Source organism: Sus scrofa, chromosome 7 (genome assembly GCF_054392235.1).
Source record: "Sus scrofa isolate SSC_HxYL_T2T_F1_AM1 chromosome 7, Sscrofa_HxYL_maternal_Yorkshire_Landrace_v2.0, whole genome shotgun sequence".
NCBI lineage: Eukaryota > Metazoa > Chordata > Mammalia > Artiodactyla > Suidae > Sus > Sus scrofa.
This window is the reverse complement of record NC_139389.1, coordinates 871,660-890,668: the sequence shown is the minus strand read 5'-3', so window position 1 is coordinate 890,668 and position 19,009 is coordinate 871,660. Positions and strand designations below refer to the sequence as shown.

The 19,009-nt window shown below is 58.8% G+C and overlaps 1 long non-coding RNA gene across 7 annotated transcripts in view; it reads left to right on the top strand.

Moving 5' to 3' along the window:
• Positions 1-19,009, top strand: part of LOC106504293 (uncharacterized) — a 93,364-nt gene that overhangs the window by 5,000 nt on the left and 69,355 nt on the right. The window contains exons 1-3 of one of the 7 annotated variants that reach the window (XR_014809434.1): positions 147-1,597; positions 1,966-2,680; positions 11,277-11,341. The exons of 4 other annotated variants lie outside the window; for them this stretch is intronic. This is a non-coding gene — a long non-coding RNA (uncharacterized LOC106504293). 2 more of the 7 variants (XR_014809438.1, XR_014809433.1) reach the window with 2 other exon arrangements.

The following is a 19,009-nucleotide window of genomic DNA, read 5'->3' as shown; positions in this document are numbered from 1 at the left end:
GAATGCGTGTCTCTTTTAACCTAAAAGAGAGATTTTTATAAAATGATCTCAGTGGAGAGCCTCTGGAATGTCTTTGAAAAAGTTAGCTGTAAATACAGGAAGCGAAAGAGCGGTGGCTCTTATGATTATAAATCGCAAAGGAAAGAGCACCCGGGTTTCTGAACTTGCCGTTCACGCCGCTGGGCTTGCAGGGTTCGGCCCCGACTGCTGCACACGCTGACGTGGGTTCCAGGCCGATGCTGCGCTGAGGAGCACCCCGAGGGCCGCCTGGCTGGAGGGTCGTGAGTGGATCGTCTCCCTGAGCTGTGAGGGGGCGCGCTGCCCTGGGGCCCCGGGAGAGCTGGGAAGTTAGGGAAAGCCCTTTCTGTCTGGCAGTAGATATTGAGCGGAAAGCACACGTCAGTGACACAGTCTGTGCCGTGGGTGTGGGCCGTCCAGCGCGAGGATGGTGTCAACAGTGCAAGAGCAAAAGCTTTGGAAGCGTCACCTGCATGCCGGTGAGGGAGGCCGTCCCCTTCTTGGGATCGCGGAAGGTCCTGCCACGTGGGCCGTGCCACCATGAAGCAGCCAAGCCACGGATGGCCCCTGCAGGGAACCTGCAGAACGGACGTGGTGGGCAGGGCGGGGGCTGTTTCCTTCCATCTAAACATTTCTTTGAGGTGTGATCACATAGGGTTTTAAATTAGGAAGTGGGGAAATGCAGTCTGGAAAAAGCATTGTTTGGGACTTGAGATAAATACAACCACACGGAGAGGAGCTTCTCAGAAAGTCCTCCCGCTGGCGACCGCCTAGAAATTCCCCCGGAACAAGTGTGGGGCCTCCTGGGAGGTGTGGGGAGAGGGGAGGTGGGCGTCCTGGGGGAAGGAGAGGTGTGAATGGCCGAGTAATTTGGTGAGAGGAAGAGATGAACAAGGGGCAGAGCCCTGGGGGCGGGGGGAGGGCCCCAGCTGCTCCAGCACCACACGGGCGTCAGGTTTCAGGAAAGCTCTTTATCTCCCTCTGCCCTGATGTTATCTCACCTTTAAAATGGGAGAGCGATTATATAACATTTGCTGATTCACGATGGAAGGGGCTGCGAGTTCCCGTGAAGACAGGCGGGGTGGAGAGGAGTCGGCAGCATTGATTCCCTCGACTTCTCTCTGAGCTTGTGGGGGGCATGTGGGAAGGGGTGCTGGGTGCCCAGCAGGGAGAGGGGCTGGGGGGAGGGCGGACAGCTTGTGGGCTGTTCTTCTGGTTTTTCTGGGCTGGGGTGTGTGTGCGTGTGTGTCCCTGCCTGGGAGGCTCCAGGGCAAATGGCTCTGGATTCCCAGGGAGAGGGGGTTTGGGAAGACTCGGGGCTGGGGCTGGGGGAGCTTAGAGCGTCCCCGGTGCTGTTTCCAGGGGAAGAAGAGCCAGGGGTCTGCGTGATGTCAGCCTGAGACAGAGAGAGGTTCGGAGGCCAGGGGAGCCGAGGACCCAGAAGCCTGCCCCACAGCAGCCCCCGGCTCTGCTGCCCCTTAGGCATCGAGGGAACAGCGATCCTTAAAGAGCCCCGAGTCCGCTTGGTTTAGACACGCAGTTCGATAACTGGTGCTTGATCTGCCGTTAAAAATTAAAGGTTGGTTCCCTGTTTTGTACTGACTTGGTGCAAATTTAGTTGGTAAGGGTTTTCAAGGATCGAGGCCGGGGCCTAGGGTCTTAACTCCTTCCTGGCGGCGGAGGATCGCGTTCCAGGCGGGCCTCCCCCCGCCCCCCACACCGCGGCCGCCGGGCCGGGTGGAGCTCTGGCGCCATCGCGCGGCGAGAGGGGAGAGTGCAGCAGGGACTCCCCACGGGGCAGGGCCGGGTGTCAAGCTCAGTCTTTGTGGGTCAAGGGCCTGAGCCTCTAGGCGTCGTTACTGCTGGGTCCTTACCCCGACTCCAGCTCGCTGGGAGAAGGAGCACCTGAATTCAAGTTGGTCTGTTTTGGTGGGTCTGTTTCCGTAGGGTGCGCAGAAAAGCTGCACATGGGCTGGAATCCCCCCGCTTTCTGCTTTGGTCCATCCTCCTACGAATCCAAAAGTACCTGTGAGAAGCAGCCAAGGAGGGAAGGGTTCAAAGTGTGTGGCAAGCCACCCAGCACTGCCTCCCACCCTTCTGCTCCCCTTTTCCTAGATGGGTGTCAAAAGCCCTGGGCCGCTCCTTGAAGAAGCCACTCGCTCAAACCGGCTGGTCTGTGTCGTGGGCAGAGGGGGCAGGAGCTGGGGAGGGGCGGGTGGCCCTGGGGACAGACCCGGGTCCACTTGTGTTAGAGAAAGGTGTGCGTGGCAAGTGAAGAGCTGCACGTGTGCCCCCCACACCTGCCCGAGCCCAGGCATCTAATGGCAGGGACCTTTGCCCAGGTAAGGCCTCACCACACTGGGCATCAGAGAGGGCAGGGAGCGGTCATTGTCGCACCCGTGCCGTGCTGCCCTTCTCATTCAGGGTGGGTCTGGGGCACCAGCAAATGACCCAGCCCGGGGAGCCACGGGCCAGCAAGGGCCACCCCCAGGCCAGCCCGGGAACGAGCTGGTGGGTCTTCCTCGGGGAGTCCCTCCAACCCAGGGGCTGATATTTTCTTGCCATCTGGGCAGCTGAGGACTTGGATGTGTCCCCTAAAAGCCCAGGCCTTCCTTGGAGAAACCTCACCTACAAGGAGCTGTGCGTGGCCATGTCAGCTAATGTAAGTAACACATTTAGTGATTTTTATTTACTTGTTTACTTATTTATTTATTTGTCTTTGGGGGCCGCACCTGCGGCATATGGAGGTTCCCAGGCTAGGGGTCTAATCGGAGCTTTTGCTCCCAGCCTATACCACAACCATAGTAACGCCAGATCCGAGCCGCATCTGCAACCTACACCACACACAGCTCACGGCAACGCGGGATCCTTAACCCTCTGAGCGGGGCCAGGGATCGAACCTGCAACCTCATGGTTCCTAGTCGGGTTCCTTTCCACTGTGCCACGACGGGGACTCCCTAATATGGTGATTAATGCTGATGCTCATTCATGGTGTTAACATGAGTAAGGACGGATTTGAGCAGCTGCCCTGTTCACGACCGTCAGAAGGACTGCTCTGGGGACGGGAGTTCCGTCTTTGCTGGACGCCGGTTCCCCGGGCACAGCACGGGCGGTGGTGCTTCTCTGTTCCCGCCCTGCCCGCCCCCCCCCCACTGCTTTGCCCCTGGAAAGGGCTCTGGTGGGGGTGCTTTCCTCCTGCTGGGCGGCCAGGGGTCAGGGGGAGCAGCTCCCTGGACGGAGGAGGATGCGACAGCCTCGCTATCTCCCGTGAGAGGAGGGCTTCAGGACACGCTGAGTTTTCATTTCTAAGTCCCGCGCTGCCTTCCGTATCCGAGGGGGCGAGGACGGAGGCGCAGTGGCCTGAGTGACGCGATGACCAGGGCACACGGAGGGTCGGCCGCTCAGGAGGCGCCCCGCTGGGCCCGCGCAGGGCCACCTCGCCCCCCCCCCCCCCCCCCCCCCCCGTCCTTCCTCCGCTCTCGGCCCCGGGCCCTGGAGGGGCGCGGGCGCGTCTGTGGGGCAGGAGGCCGTGGCAGGAGGGTATCCGCGCCCCGGGAACGTGCTTGCCGCCCCGCAGACGCTCCCGCCCGGGCCTCGCCTGAGGGGCGTTGCGTAAAGGGCCTTTTATGAGCCTCGTTGGTTCTGGAAGGAGAACACAAAGGTCATTGTCGTCGCCGTCGGCTGCGGCTCCTCCGTCTGCTGGGACCCGCGCTTCTCGCTCTCGTCTCCACCGGCTGTTGGGCCACGGACCCTCGTCCTCCCGAACGGAGCCAGGAAGGGCGTCCGCCCGCTTCTCAGGGGGTCCGTGAAGGCCCGACCCCGCCGAGCCTCCGGGGGCCTCGAAGTGCGTGGAGCTCGTGACCCGGGTGCATTTTTCAGCAGGAGTGTTGGGTCACCTTCGAGTGGCCGCTTTGCACGCAGCCCTTTCTCGGCCCCGCCCTCTGCGACGATGGCCGGGGACCCGCAGCAGGAGCGCCAGGCGACCGGGCGGGCGACCGGGCGGGCGGGTCCCCAGCGAGCGCTTCTCCTCTGGGACGAGGGTTTAGGGGCCACCAAGCAGCTGCGAGGAACCCAGGGGCGGGTCATCCCGCGCTGGCAGCGGTTTCTTTCTTGGCAGTCATTTTCGTGCCCTCATCTGGCTTTTTGTGCTTTTTTTAATGAAGACAAAGCAAAAATGTTTAAAAAATTGTTACACAGACACACACAACGTGCGTTTTTAAAACCTGTTGCTTCCGGGTGATTGGTATCTCGTGATATAACTTGGGGTCGTATCTCCTATGTCAAAGCAGAGGTGCTTTGCGTTTAGACTTAGCTGCCTCTGTGCAGTGTTTCGTAGATACAGGCCCGGATTTTGAACACAGCTCTTCACTCTCCTCCCCCGAAGGTGTCACCCCCTTTCCTGTCTTGTTTCTTCTCTGTCAGGAAGTTGCTTCTCGAGCCCTTGCATTTCCGGCTGTGACTGGCCCTGGCGTAGCCATGTCTGCTGTCACCAGGGGCGGGGTGTTGGCGAGTCCCAAAGAACCAGGGGGGCTGGCGTGCGGCTGTTGCATGTGAGGCCCTCGGTGCAGCAGGAGCAGCGAGTTCTCCTCTCCTTTTGGGTCTTGGAGCTGTGCTGGGAAACAAGCGCTTCCAGTGAAGGATCCCTTTCCGGTATCTTTCTCCCACACTCTCACCACGAGGATGGCGTGTAGGTCGCTTCTCCAGAGTGAGATGCTGGAACTGTCCCCCATGGGTACCACCCCCCCGTGGATTGCACAGAACACTAGTCATCTGGTTATGCAGCTGGGTCCACGTGGGCAATTCTGAGCAGAGTCAAGCTTGTGTCTCCTCTGCAGGCCTTCTCAGAGCCTTTAGCTGCTAACGCACATTTTGAAATCCCATGAGGTGCATCGTGTGTCCCACACAGAGCCGACCATGGAATTCTCTTCCAGACCGCTGTTCTCTCGGTTCCCTCTTGGGAGACACTGCAGTGGAGGCTGGACAGGGTGCCCCCTCCCCAGTTGGGGATGGTGGTTCCTGCTGCTTGGGCAGTGGGATGGAGGTGCCCTGGTTTTGCAGGCGCATTTGTTGAGCACCACAGATGGGCGCCAGCGTGGAGAGGAAGGGCCTGGACCTGCCAGGAGAGGAGAGCGGCCGCAGGGGCTCCCTTTGGTTTTGCTGCCAAGGGATCAATGGTCAGGCCAACCTCAGTTTCCAAACACAGGGATTTGGGGCCCTGGCCGCTCCTGCTCTCTGAACCCCACAGAGCACAGGTGACCGATGGCACCTCGGGTGTTGAGATGCCGTGGCTTTCTTCCGCTCTGCATTTCTCATGAGCCCGTGTCACTTGGGTAACCAGACGACGACCGAGGCTCTAAAGCGTTGCCCCTAAGTGGGCTTTCCAGGGAGACTGGTCCCTCTTCCCCTCAAGGCTTGGCATCCGTCCCCTCTGCACAGAAGAAAAGCACCCAACGTTCTCATTCAACACCTGTCACAGGCCAGGCACTGTGGCAGGTACGGGGCACAGTGTGAGTGAGATTAGTTCCTGTCCCAGGGAAAGAGGCTCCTGCACTTAGGATGAAACAGTAACAGGTCCCTGGCTCCCAGCTGCGTCGTCTGAGCCCAGGTGTGCCCTGAACAGCGGCTGATATTGCTGGCAGTGTCTGGGACAGAGTTTTTGGATGGAATTGACTGTAACTTTTGGGGATTATGTGAAAGGCCAGCATCTGGCACGTGGCAGGAGCGGAGGGAAAGTGGCCTCTGTTTCCCGTTGTCACTGTCACAGGCAGCCTTGGCCTGGTGCTCGCCTGTGTCCTCAGAGCCTGGCTCCCATCTGATGCTCCGTAAAGAAGTGACTTGGTGACCCAGCAAACAGTAGGTCTGAGCTCATGCTTATGCACTCAGTTTTCAGAAGGGTTTTTCCTCGTCATTTGGGAAACTAATGACATAGGCAAAGTGGGTGGTGACGAGTCCGTTGTCAGATGTGTCAAGTGGCAGGTGTTTCGGGGCTTTATCTGGAGGATCAGGCACAGGATTTGGGGGCCACGAGTCTGGAAGGGGGCTGCATTTCTCCGTTTCATGTTGTGTATTCTCAGGTGTTCTGGAACATGACACACTCGTACTGAGAGCCTAACGACAGATGCACTTGTGTGTGTGCGTGTGTGTGTTTATTGCCGTACCTGCAGCACTCGGAAGTTGCTGGGCGGGATTGGAGCCAAGCTGCAGCTGTGGCAACGCCTGATCCTTAACCCACTGCCCTCAGCCGGATCAAGCCTACACCTCTGCAGTGACCCGAGCCGCTGAAGTCAGATTCTGAACCCACTGCGCCACAGCGGGAGCTCCTGTGTAGATGAGAGTTTCATGGGAAAGATTTCACGTGTTCTGAGTGTGGACAGTTCCCCGTGGAGGAGGCTTTAGGGCGGGTGGGTGGACTTTTCTGTGACGTCTGCGCTGCGTGCTGGTTCCGTAAACGTGGTCGATACCAGCTCCCAAGTACTTTCCAAGGACTCACTCCCGAAACCCCCGACGCCAGGTGAGTTGTGCCCCTTGGCCACTGCCTGCCGCCCAGCGTGGGGACCGTGCCCAGAGAGGCTGTGGGCGTGGCCTCCAGCGCCCACAGGAGCAGGAGGCTGGTCGGATCGAAGGGCGGCCACATCTCAGCTACTTGACTCACTTGCTCGTGACTTTCTGCCAAATTCTTTGGGGCTGAAACCTCTGGTCTGGGGCTGGGCCATGTCTGCCCAAAGGTAAATTTTTTGCAAAGTTTCTGCCAGAGCTATTAAGCCTCGATTGAGTCAATGAAAAAAGAAATTCTTCCTCTGAATCCTTTGGCTTCAATTCCCCAGTAACTCAGAATGTGAGCCAGGCACACAGGAGCTGCTCCCTCTGTCTCCCTCTCACACCCACACACCTGACACGAGCACACACACGTCACACACGCACACACAAATACTACACACACACCACACGCCCGACACGAACGCACACTCACACACACACACAATATTACACGCATTCACAGACCACACACACGCACGCACACACCACCCCCTGACACAGGCTGCACAGTCCCCACACCCACCCGCTCGGTCTGGCCGACGAGAACCTGGAACCACCAGGTCACCGAGGCCCCTGCTTGGTCCGGGCGTCAGGACTTGGAGATTTTGAAGCCCAGACTCGCTCGCTGCCTCCGGACGAGGCGTGTGAAAGGCGAGGCAGAAAGGGCCTTGGCCGCGCTGTCTCACGGGGTGGACGGGGTCCCCGCGTCGGTCTCTGAGGCCTACGCTTCCTCCAGGGCGTGGGGCGGGGGTCTCTCCCTGTCCTGACCTCGGCAGCCCTTTATCCGCTTCCGTCCCGGGGCGACCACGGTCACGCAGGGGCCAACGCCGTGGCCGGAGCGAAGCCAGCGGCCTGGTTTCTTTGGGTCTGAAGCTGCGGGTCGGTAGCTTGAGGCAGCAGCAGCTGCTCTCCTGTTTTCTGGAAAAAATAGGCTGGCCTGGCTGGACTCTGCGAGCCCCGGCGATGCGGGCGCTGGGCTGGGAGGGCGCTTCCTGCAGCTCAGCTCCCGCCCGAGAGGCGCCGTCTGGTACCCAGACATCGCCTGACTCGGCCGACACCCATCTCTGATTTTCGGTGTTTAAGTACGTTACCACTCTGGATGCTTTTTTATAGTATTTTGCAATTGTTGAGATCTTACGTTCCTTTATTGACGTGAACGTTTTCATTCTCCGTTGGTGCGTGGCCGCGTGGCCACGTGGTGTCGGCCTCCCGTGCTCAGGGGCTCTTGTACGTGGACGGGTGTCCATCCTCGGCTGGCAAAAGGAAGGGAGAAGCTCCGGTCGCGGACGGGAGGCCAAAGCTCTCAGGAAGAAAGACCACGGAGGCCTTGTTCCTGGGGTGCCAGGCTGTGCCCGCGGCCGTCTGCCCAGGGGGCCCGGCCCTGGGGGCGCCGATCAGGCGGGGGCCTGGCCTGCTGGCCCGAGCAGGGCGACGCTGACTGTCCGCGGCCGGGTGAGGGTCTGCTTTCCTGGCGGCCCGAGCGGGGGCCCTCCTGCAGGCGGCCCGGAGAAGCACCTCCTCCCCCGTCTGGGCCCCACAGGCTGTGTGTGCTTCTTGTGACAGCTGCCTTCCCGGCAGGGGAGCCGCGGGGGTGCCGGGCGGGGCCGCCTGAGCCCGTCCCCCGGGCCTCGGGGCAGCCTAGGAGCCGCCGAGCAATGGGCTGCGAACACACGGGCTTCCCGCCGAGCAGGTGGCTGCTGGGCAAGGGGGCTTCGCTCGGGCCTGGTTCCCTGCATGGAGTGCAGGCATCTCACCCGCCACTGCTCCCTGGCGCAGCGACGAGGGAACAGTCTGTGTGGCCTCCTGGCACCTGGGTGGCTCCGGAGGGTGGGGACGTGTTCCGGGCTGGTGTTTGGGCTGGAGCTGCCGGGAGCAGCCTCTCCCCGCCCTTCCTGAACGGCGGCCAGCCTGGAAGGGGACTGGCACTTGCCATCATGCTCAGTGCCCGGAGGTCCTGGCAAGGCTGGCCATGTCTGCACAGGCCGAGCTGAGGGCAGGGCGAATGGTAATTTAGGGCAGTTCCATGTTTCTGGTCACTGAAGAAAGGGGTGTTTGGTCTTATTTTAATTGTTGAGGTTCGTTCTCCACATGGGCCAGGCTCCCCAGGTGAGCACAGCTCAGAGGAGTGACACAGGCCACCAAGAAGGTTGGGTGTGTGTCAGGTGCTCAGCAGACAGTTCATAGAATTATCTTTGAAATAATCTCACCAGGAGTTTCCATCATGGCTCAATCCATTAGGTTGCAGGTTCGATCCCTGGCCTCGCTCTGTGGGGTAAGGATCCGGCAGCGTTGCCGTGAGCTGTGGTGTAGGTCGCAGAGGCGGCTCGGATCCCGCGTGGCTGTGGCTGTGGCTGTGCCTGTGGTGGAGGCCGATAGCTGTAGCTCTGATCTGACCCCTAGCCTGGGAACCTCCATATGCTGTGGGTGTGGCCCTAAAAAGAAAACGAAAAACAAAGACTAGACATAAATAATCTCACCAACAGTTAGGAAACCTTCATCCAAAAATCAGAAGTTCTCGAGGTTTGGGGGCTTTTTTTCTTTTAAATTAAAGGTGTGGTTTGAGTGGGGATCCACGGGGTGGTTTAAGTAGAAGGAAAACATGAAAAGGCCAAGGCTGAGAGTCTCCCTCCACCCAGGCTGTGGCCGCCTGTCCCCAGCCCAGCCCCAGGGTGACTCCTTTGACTGGTTTTGGTTGTGTGTGGGGAGCAGGGGACATGCGAAAGGCCTGCCCCTCTTTTTTTTTTTTTCTTTTGTTTGCTTTTTAGGGCCGCACCCGCGGCATATGGAGGTTCCCAGGCTAGGGATTGAATCGGAGCTGTAACCACCGGCCTACGCCAGAGCCACAGCAATGCGGAATGCGAGCCACGTCTGCAACCTACACCACAGCTCTTGGCAATGCCAGATCCTTACCCCACGGAGCGAGGCCAGGGATCGAACCCGCATCCTCGCGGATACTTGTTGGATTTGTTTACACTGCACCATGACGGGAACTCCCGGCCTGTCCCTCCACATCGCGGGCCTATAAACAAACCCGTCGGTCTTTCACTGGGTATCGTGTCCTGCCCATCTCTCCTTAGTGCCCAGGGAGCTGCTCTTCCAGGGCTGCCTGCTGTTCCATGGGGGCAGCGCACAGAGGCTGCCTAACCCCACGTAGAGGGCGCTCGTGTTGTTACTGCTTTTGTACAGAACGAGTCAGTGGGTCGACTTGGAATCTGCCGGGCCGCAGGGGTGTTGCCCCCATGGTAATAAGTGAGATGTGCTATCTCAGCGCAGCTTTTTTTTTTTTTTTTTTTTTTTTTTTTTGTCTTTTTAGGGCTGCACCCACGGCGTATGGAGGTTCCCAAGCTCGAGATCCAGTCGGAACTACACCTGCTGGCCTACACCACAGCCACAGCAACACGGGATCCGAGCCGCGACTGCAACCTACACCACAGCTCACGGCGACGCTGCCAGATCCTTAACCCACTGAGCGAGGCCAGGGATCGAACCCGCAACCTCATGGTTCCTAGTTGGATTCGTCTCCACTGTCCCACAATGGGAACCCCTCAGTGCAGTTTTAGTTTAAATTTCTTTTGAAGGATATTCAACCTTTTTTCATGTTTCGTCTTTCTTCATGAGCAGTTTCTGTCTCTGCCCACATTTCCGTCTGATTATTCGGCGTTTTCGCCTTGGTTTATAGACGTTGTTTGTGAAGAAGACTAACCCTGTCGAGGAGCTAAGTTGCAAGTGGTTTTTCCCAGCTTGTTTTTTGTCTTTTGACTTTGTTTACGGTATACGTTTTTCAACTTTTATTACCAGCAAATAATCGGAAGAAAAGGGCAGTGATCACCTGCATATCTGCCCTAAATCCGATGGTTGACCGCAGCCGCCCGTTTGCCCTGGCTGTGCGTGCGCGCGCGCGTTGGCACAGGCAGAGACGTGTGTGAGCCTGTGTGTACACGTGCACGGTGCCCGCCATGTGTCTGCGTGCACCTCCTGGAAGGAGGGTGTTTTCTCACAGGAGCGTCGTGTCATCGTCACATCCAAGAAAACTACCGATAATTCCCTCATTTTTGGTCTCAGAATTTTCTTGGCTTTCTTTCCTTTTTTATTTTTCATATGGACTTTAGAATTTCTTGTCTAGTTCCAGAAAAATCCCCTTTTAAAAATTGAAATGGGAGTTCCCGCTGTTGCACCGTGGGTTAAGGACCCAGCGTTGTCTGTAGTGGCTTGGGTTGCTGCTGAGGCTGGGCTTGATCCCTCGCCCAGCACAGGGAGTTAAGGATCTGGCATTGTTGTGGTTACGGTGTAGGTTGCCGCTGTGGCACAGATTCAGTCCCTGGTCCAGGAGCTTCCATATGCCATGATGTGGCTGGAAAAGGAACAAAACCTGCAGTGGTGGAGTCACGTCACGTGAAAGGAACTTCGAGTTGGCACCTTTTGATGTTGAGTCCCTGTCAAGAACATGGTATATCCTGCCATTTAAAAATTCTACCTTTGGGAGCTCCCAGGTGGCACCACAGATTAAGGATCCAGTGTTGTCACAGCTGTGTCTCAGAAATTTCCCATGCTGTGGGCATGGCCAAAAAAAAAAAAAAAAAAATTCTACTCTGTGTACTTCAGGGGTGTTTGAAGTTTTATCTTGAAGGGTTCCACATTTCTTGTTAAGTCTTTCCTAGATATTTTGTCTTTTTTTCCCTCACTGCTCTCGGCGGTGGTGCTGCTGTCCCCGACTTTTAAAGGAGCGTTGTTTGTACCTGTGAGGCTGTTGCTGTCTCCATGTCGATTTTCCGTCTTGCTGCCAAGGGTGAGTATTTGTGTGCCCGCGTCGATGCACTAGGCGTTCAGCCGAGGGGCTCTGGGGCTGGAACTCAGCTTGCCCTTCCCAGCCTGGGCAGCACGCTCATGGGGCTGTGGCCACCAGAAGGAGCTGCCTTTTCTAAACCTCTTCCCCGACGGGACACAGCTTTCTAAGTTGAACGGAGGCCTGCGAGGGCCCAAAGTTGACTTGGCGTCTGCTTTTCTCAAGTCTTGTTTGTAGCGGTGGCTTTGGTTTCCTGGTTGCAATAGTAACACATTGAGTGTCACCTCCCTCTCAGTTTTTATAATCTGATTTCTTTGTCATGTCTACTTGCTTTGGCCGTATCGCCAGTACAGTGTGAATGGCTGTGACGATGGTGGGTGACCTGTTTCATTACTGATGGTTTCCTCAAGTTCACTTTTTAAGAAACCATCTTAATCATTAAAAGAATTGTAGTTAGGAGCTCCCGTCGTGGAGTGGTTAACAAACCCGACTAGCATCCATGAGGACGTGGGTTTGGTCCCTGGCTTCGCTCAGTGGGTTAGGGATCCAGCGTTGCTGTGAGCTGTGGTGTAGGTCGCAATGCGGCTCGGATCCCTCGTTGCTGTGGCTGTGGTGTAGACCAGTGGCTACAGCTCTGATTCGACCCCTAGCCTGGGAGCCTCCATATGCCGCGGGAGCCGCCGTAAAAAAAAAAAAAGAACGAAACAAAATTGCAGTCAAACCACACACGACATAAAACTCACGGTTTGAGCCACTTTCGCACCTGCAGTTCCGTAACATTAAGCAAATTGACCTCGTCGTGCAGCCGCCACCGCCTCCCACGGCTGGAGCGTCTTCACCTTGCGGAACCGAAGCTCTGTGTCCGCGGCGCGCTCGCCCGGTTTTCCCTCCTCCCGCGCCGGGACCCGCCTGTCTGCCCTCGGAGCTGCCGGCGCGGCGCCCCGTGTAAGTGGGTCCCGGCGCTTCTCCTCCGTGGCTCGTCTCACCGGGCGTGGTGTCCGCACGGTTCCCACACGGGGAGGCAGGTGTCCGCGCCTCCCTTCCTTGGAAGAGCGACGTCCCCTGAGGGACATTCTGTCTGTCCCTTCGTCTGTGGAGGGACTTCCGTCCACTCACCCGCACTGTGTCCGGGGTCAGCAGACCTTCTGTCCTGTGTCCTGTGTCAGAGGCGACCCTGGAGCCCCGGACCCGGACCCTGGAGCCCCGGACCCTGGAGCCCTGCGGCCGTGACCAGACGTGAGCCGTAGAATGTGGTCATGGTGATGACCTTTCTGACGTAGAACGTGGACGCAGGTCAGGAAGTTGCTGGTAGAACCTCAGCCTCGGCGGTGGGAGGGCCCCTAGCCGCCCAGCCTGCGGGCCGCCCTCCAGGCCGGGTGGGCGCACCCCTTTTCCGCCGGGGGTGCCGGCTGGCGGGCCTTTCTCTTCGCTGCTTGCATCCCCTGCTCTCGGCCAGCACGGTATCATTTTTAAGAAGACGCAGGAGAGCGTCTCCTGAAGCTTGCCGAGTCCGTCGGGAAACCATCCCAAGTCATGGCCACATCCGTACCTAAAAGCCACGTTGTCTCCGCCACCGGTTTCCACGATACAAAAGGGCATGTAGCTCTCCCATTTCTTCTTGTCTCTGGGATTTTTAAAAATTAGACTTAGAGGACGTGCCCTTCCGGGAAGGATGGGTTCAGAGGACAGACACGGCATCTGTAGGACCGCGTCCTTGACCTCTGCCCTGCACTGCTGCTCAGCTCCCGGCCGGCGGGAAGCTCGCTCTGGCCAGAGGTGGGCAGGACGAGGTGTCGCAGGGCCTCTGTCCCACGACCCCGTCGGTCTGCTGGACGCACCGTCTCAGAAGACCTGTGGTCCTGGAGGCAGGTCTGCAGCCACGTGCACCTCATGGGTGGTTTGTTGGGTCACCTCGTTCTCTCCCTGGAGGGGACGGAAGACCAGCCGGGTTCCCCTCGGCGGTGGCGGCGGGGGGTGGGGGTGGGGCGCGTGAAGGTACCGGGAGGGGTGGGGCTGGGCGGGAGGAGGGGCAGAGGCCCGTGCAGACCCTGGGCTCCACTCCACCTGGCTCGTCACCGTCCGTGACCTCGGTGGGACTGCGTCTCTGACTGTGGATGCTAATCCCAGCCCCACAGGCCAGCGGCCACAGTCCCTGGATCTGCAGGTTTTAAGTCGGTTGTTGGCTTCTTGGCCGAGAGCCGGGGTGTGGTCTGCTCTGGGGAGGACGGAAGCCCTCACGGGGGCGCGGGGCTCTTTTCCCGTCGCCCTGGCCTCGGACCCGCCGCCCCTGTGCTGACACTGGGCTTCCTGCTGCAGACCGGCCCATCGCAGCCTGTAACTCAGCCCTCGGCTCCTTCCTGGCTGCCGTCCAACGTCCCGAGGTCCCTCTGAACTCGGGGCGCCCCAGGTGTCTGCGGTCGCCTTAGAGCCAGGACGAAGGGCTGCGATCGATCGCAGAAGAAAGACGGCCTTGTTCAGCGTGGTGTCTGGCCGCTGTCCACACCCGGTGTATCATCAGGTTTCAAAAACCCTTTCTGTGACTATTACCTCATGTGTTCACAAGGCCGCGGCTGTTCGGCGGGGCACCTGGGCCTTCCCGAGTCTTTGCTTTCCCACGTCGCCTCCCGTTGTGTCTCTGTACCTGTCCCAGCAGCAGAAGTTAAGTAAGAGGAGCGCGGCCTCTCCCGGGTGCTTTCATGTGGTGAGGAGGTGCCCTCTTCCCAGGGGAGGGCATGCCTGGCACGGGGGAGACGCAGTTCAGGGCAGGTTCCCTTTGCCCACCGTGGGCGCCAGGTCCAGCTGTAGCCTCTCCCTGGGAATCGGAAAGCTGACTTCTGATGTCAGAGCAAAGAGGGTCCCTCTCCCTCAGGTCGCGGGGGCAGAGCTGTCTGCTGTCCCTGGCGGTCGTTTCTCTTCTGCCTTTTCTTCCAAGATATTGTCTGATCTCTTTTCCGTGCCTCCTGCAAATTAAAGTCTTAGAGCAGAAGCCCTAGAGGGACTCATTTTCAGAACCTGGGAGGGTCGTGACTTGGCCGCAGCCGTGGGGAGTTGCTGGAAGATTCCACCAGAACCTGGGGGATGGGGAGCTTCCCCAGCCACCTGTGCAAACAGCTCATAAACGGTCAGTGAGGCCGAGTATCAGCGAGAACGCCGCGGGCACACCCCCAGGGGTCTCACCGTCCTGCCGGGGGTCTGCACGATGTTTGCCCTGCAAAGGCCACGTGGCTTAAATTCATCAGGCCGAGGCTTTGTGGAAAGAGCTGTGGTCAGAGTCTGGCTAATTCATCCTGGATGTATGGTCTGGGGAAGCGCACAGCAGGAGGGGAAGAACCCTGCTCTTCTGTGACAACAGCAGGATTTACTGGGTCCGAGACAGTTGCCGAGGTTGGAGGAACTCGCCACAATGTGCCGGATGGGCAGCATTTGGAAGGGTGGAGTTTTGGACACATGGCCTCTCGTTTTCGGAGAGACGGTGGACTGCCCACTCAGTTATCTGTCGTGCTTGGGTGAGTAGTAAATTCCAGCAAAGAAACGCAGGAAACTGGGTGCTGGGGCTCCTCCTTGAGAACGTAGGGTGGGGCTTGCCAGCCTCCCGCCCCCCGCACGGCTCACCCTTCTCCTCTCGTGCTTCCCCCGAGCTCCCTGAAAGCAGGACTTTCCAGGAAAGTGATAGGATGTAAATGAGGAAAGGCATCCCAGGGTGGCATTTATTTATTTATTTATTTTCTTTCTAGGGCCACACCCGCGGCACACGGAGGTTCCCAGGCCAGGGGTCGAATTGGAGCTGCAGCCGCCGGCCTCCACCACAGCCCATGGCAACGCTGGATCCTTAACCCACTGAGCGAGGCCAGGGATCGACCCTGCAACCTCATGGTTCCTGGTTGGATTCGTTTCCGCTGCGCCAGGACGGGAACTCCGCAGGGCGGCTTTTAAAGTCGGGTCGCTCTGCGCCCACGCGTGGCTTCACCTCTGGAGTTGGTGTCAGTGCCGACAGCGGCCGTCCAGACCCCGACCCTCAGCTCCGGGCTGTTTCCTGCTTTGCCTCAGGAGTCACTGCTGTGTCTCCCCGGCTGTCCTGATGCAGACGGCGCCCGAGGCTGTGTGTCCCGTGTCCTTCTTATACTTCAAGGACCACGACGCGGAAGAATAACCCCAGGTTCGGGGGACTGCCCAGCGCCTTGATGGCAGCACTCAGTGTTACAACCATGTAGCCCTCCCTTAGGAGCCCGTTCTCGGATGTTCTTCCTCATGCGGGACTCGTGACTGTCCCTGGGCCCTGCACGCGCTGCACTGTCCGGGGCAGCCGTCCCACTGGACCCCCGAGACGGGTGACTGTGCGCAGCTACTCCCGGTGGGGACAGGGCTGGTGGCCCCAGTCGGCTGTCACCCTGAGCGGCAGCCCAGTAGCGTGTGATTGATGGTGGCGACGAGCCCAGGGACAGGCCCACCCCCAGGACTTCCCCAAAGGTGACCCCGGTGGGCTGGCCCTCCAAAGGCCCCTCTGAGGTGACCCCCTGTCCCCATTCCGGGAGGCCGTGTCCTGGAAGGAGTACAGGGCCCTGTCCCTCCTGGGTCTGCAGAAGCAGGAAGGGCACCCGGCCTGGGCCGCAGCGGTAACGCAGGAGCCTGGCTGAGAGTGCGGCTGTCCGGTGCAGCCCCCACTGGACTGTGTCTGCTTTTTGCCCAGCGTGTTTGTTAAGCAAAGCTAAGAGTGATTTTAAAGCTGTTTCTCATGGGAGTCTGAAGTGTATTTAAAATTGTGCATCTTAATTGCTCTGGGTCAAGTGTGTAGAGTACATTCCATCTGCTCCAACAAAGTTCTGAAACCCAGATGCTTCGGCTGGGCAGGCGCGGCACTGTGATGGGCAGAGGCCTTTGGGCTCAAGTGCTGGGGCAGCCAGTCTTCCTGTTCTGGGAGGAAAACCTAGATTTATAAGCATGATGTCTTAATTTCTAAATTTTAGGATCCGGCGTTGCCATGAGCTGTGGTGTAGGTTGCAGACGCGGATGTGATCCCGAATTGATGTGGCTGTGGTGTAGTATGCCACGGTGTGGCCCAAAAAAGCAAAAAAACAAATAAATGAAATAAAACAAATTTTAGCAACTAATTCAACTCTTTTTTTTTTTTCTTTTCCTTTTTCTTTCTTTTTTTGTCTTTTTAGGGCCACACCTTCGGCATGTAAAAGTTCCCAGGCTAGGGGCTGAATCGGAGCTACAGCTGCCGGCCTACACCACAGCCACAGCAACATGGGATCTGAGCCGCGTCTGCAACCTACACCACAGCTCATGGCAACGCCGGATCCTTAACCCTCTGAGTGAGGCCAGGGATCGCCCTGCCTCCTCGTGGATATTGTTTGGGTTTGTTTCTGCTGAGCCACGACGGGAACTCCTCAGTTCTTCATTTTTCCTCTTTTTTTTGTGGGGGGTGGGTGACAAAATACATGGGGTGTGAAATGAGCGTCTTCACTGCAAGTGCACAGTCCGGGTGTCAAGTATTTTCGCTTTGCTGGGCAAGGAGCTCCAGGACCTTTCGTCTTGCAGAAGCGCCGTGCTCCCCCCCCCCCATTAACTCCTCCCTCCCCGCAGCCCCTGTTCTGCTTTCTGTCTCGGGATCTGACAGCTCAGGAGCCCTCATAACTGAACCTTAAAACAAGAAAATCACTGAGAGCTGAGCAAGACCCCTGGGATCTGGTTACTTTCCCGTGGTCACCAGTTTCCCTGGAGGGTCTCCATGGTGCTGGTCAGGGACCCCAGCTGGTCAGGGACACCACCAGCTGGTCAGGGACCCCAGCTGGTCAGGGACCCTAGCTGGTGGCTGTCAATGGGCTCTGTTTACTTAAGTTGCTGCCGTTAGTCGGCCACTGAGCCGCGGTGGATTCTGAGCCTGGCGGGCTCTCTCGCCAGCTTTCCGTTATTTCCACGATGAGTTGTTCCACGCAGCATTTTGTAAACTGGCCTCAAGAAACACAAGTCAGGCACCGGGCTCTTGAGATGACAGCGTGGGAAATTGTGAGGCCGAGGGTCCAGCGAGGCCAGTAGGAAACTGCAGAAACCAGCTGGCAACTCGCAGATGGAAACCCTGGCACAGGCTGGCGGCTGTAGGGGTTGAACAGGGTTCCCTGGCTGCCAGGTCCCTGATTGTGCCTGCGGCGCTTCTGTCGCAGAAGGGTTCCTAGGCTGGCAGACCAGCCTGGGGTCTAGCGTTTCGGATCCTTTTCACGACCAGACCCCAGGCCGGGACCCTTCAGCATGTGGATCATGTGCAAATTAAAAATGAAGTGGAGGAGTTCCTGCAGTGGCTCAGTGGTGAATGAATCTGACTGGGAACCATGAGGTTGCGGGTTCGATCCCTGGCCTTGCTCAGTGGGTTAAGGATCTAGCGTTGTCGTGAGCTGTGGTGTAGGTTGCAGACAAGGCTCGGATCCCACGTTGCTGTGGCTCTGGCGTAGGCCGGCGGCTACAGCTCCGATTTGGCCCCTAGCCTGGGAACCTCCATATGCCGCAGGAGTGGCCCTAGAAAAGGCAAAAAGACAAAAAAAAAAAAAAAAAAAAAAATGGAGTTGAGGAAACCTGGCCGGAGAGCTGGCAGCATCTCTCCGACCCCCCCCCCCCAGGGGGGACATGGCTGGCCCCACCTGGACCGCGGCCCTGGCTCCCAGCTTGGCGGGTGGCTTGGCCCTCTCTGTAGGTTGGGGCTCTTCCCCGAACCCCTTCCTTTCTCGACCAGCAAGTGGAGGCCTGCGGGGTGTGGGCAGCACTGGTCTGGTTCCTCTTCCCAGGTTCAGGAGCTGCCCCCATGAGAGCATCATCCCAAGGCCCCCCCACCGCCGCCTCCCCGAGCTGCTCAGGCCCCAGGCTGGGATGGGGGGAGACTGGGGGGCTGTCAGCTTCTTGTGTTTTCTAAAAACCAGACTTGCACTTAAACCTCTCTCCGGGGAGCAGCGGCCGCGTCTGCACGAGCTGCGAGGTGACACGGCGCGATGGCTGACACAGGCCTGGGAAGGCGGCGGCCTGGAGTTTTATGGTCCCAGCTCTGCTCAGAGACCCCAGCTATTCAGGGCCTCGTTCCCACACCCACAGGGAGGGGCCCGGGTGGGGGTGCCCCGGACCGGCAGGGACCTGGCCCCTCCCGTGGTGGCAGGCGGTGTCACCCCATATCACAGAGCAAGTGCAGGGACACAGAGCCGGTCCAGCAGCTGGCGGGCCCTGCGGAGGGGAAGCTGCTGGTGGGACTTGGCGGGGGGGGGGGCTCTGTTGACACTCAGCCTTGGGCCGCGGTTCATGCTTTGGGGCCGGGGTGAGGCTGGGCTCAGAGGTGAAGTATGCCCCCGGCCACGTTGCCAGCTGCCCAGGCCCCGGGAGGGATGGCTGTGTCTTCCCGCAGGCTGAGCGCCCGGCCAGAGGAGCATTGCCTGGGACACGGAGGCCCTGCCACCTCGGCCATGGGAGCCGCCCCCTCCATTCTGTGAGGGCATCTTCTGAACAAAAAGCCAGAGCGATGGGATGCCTGGCTGCTGACAGATCCCTCACTCGTCCCCGAGGCTGCTCCAGGCTCTGGGCAGGTGCTCAGCCGGTCACGGGAAAGGGACAGGGCCCAGGCCCTTGCCGTGCCTGGGGCAGCCCCTCGGGCTGAGGGGGGGACCACTCGGTCGCCTGCCCTGATGCGGCCGT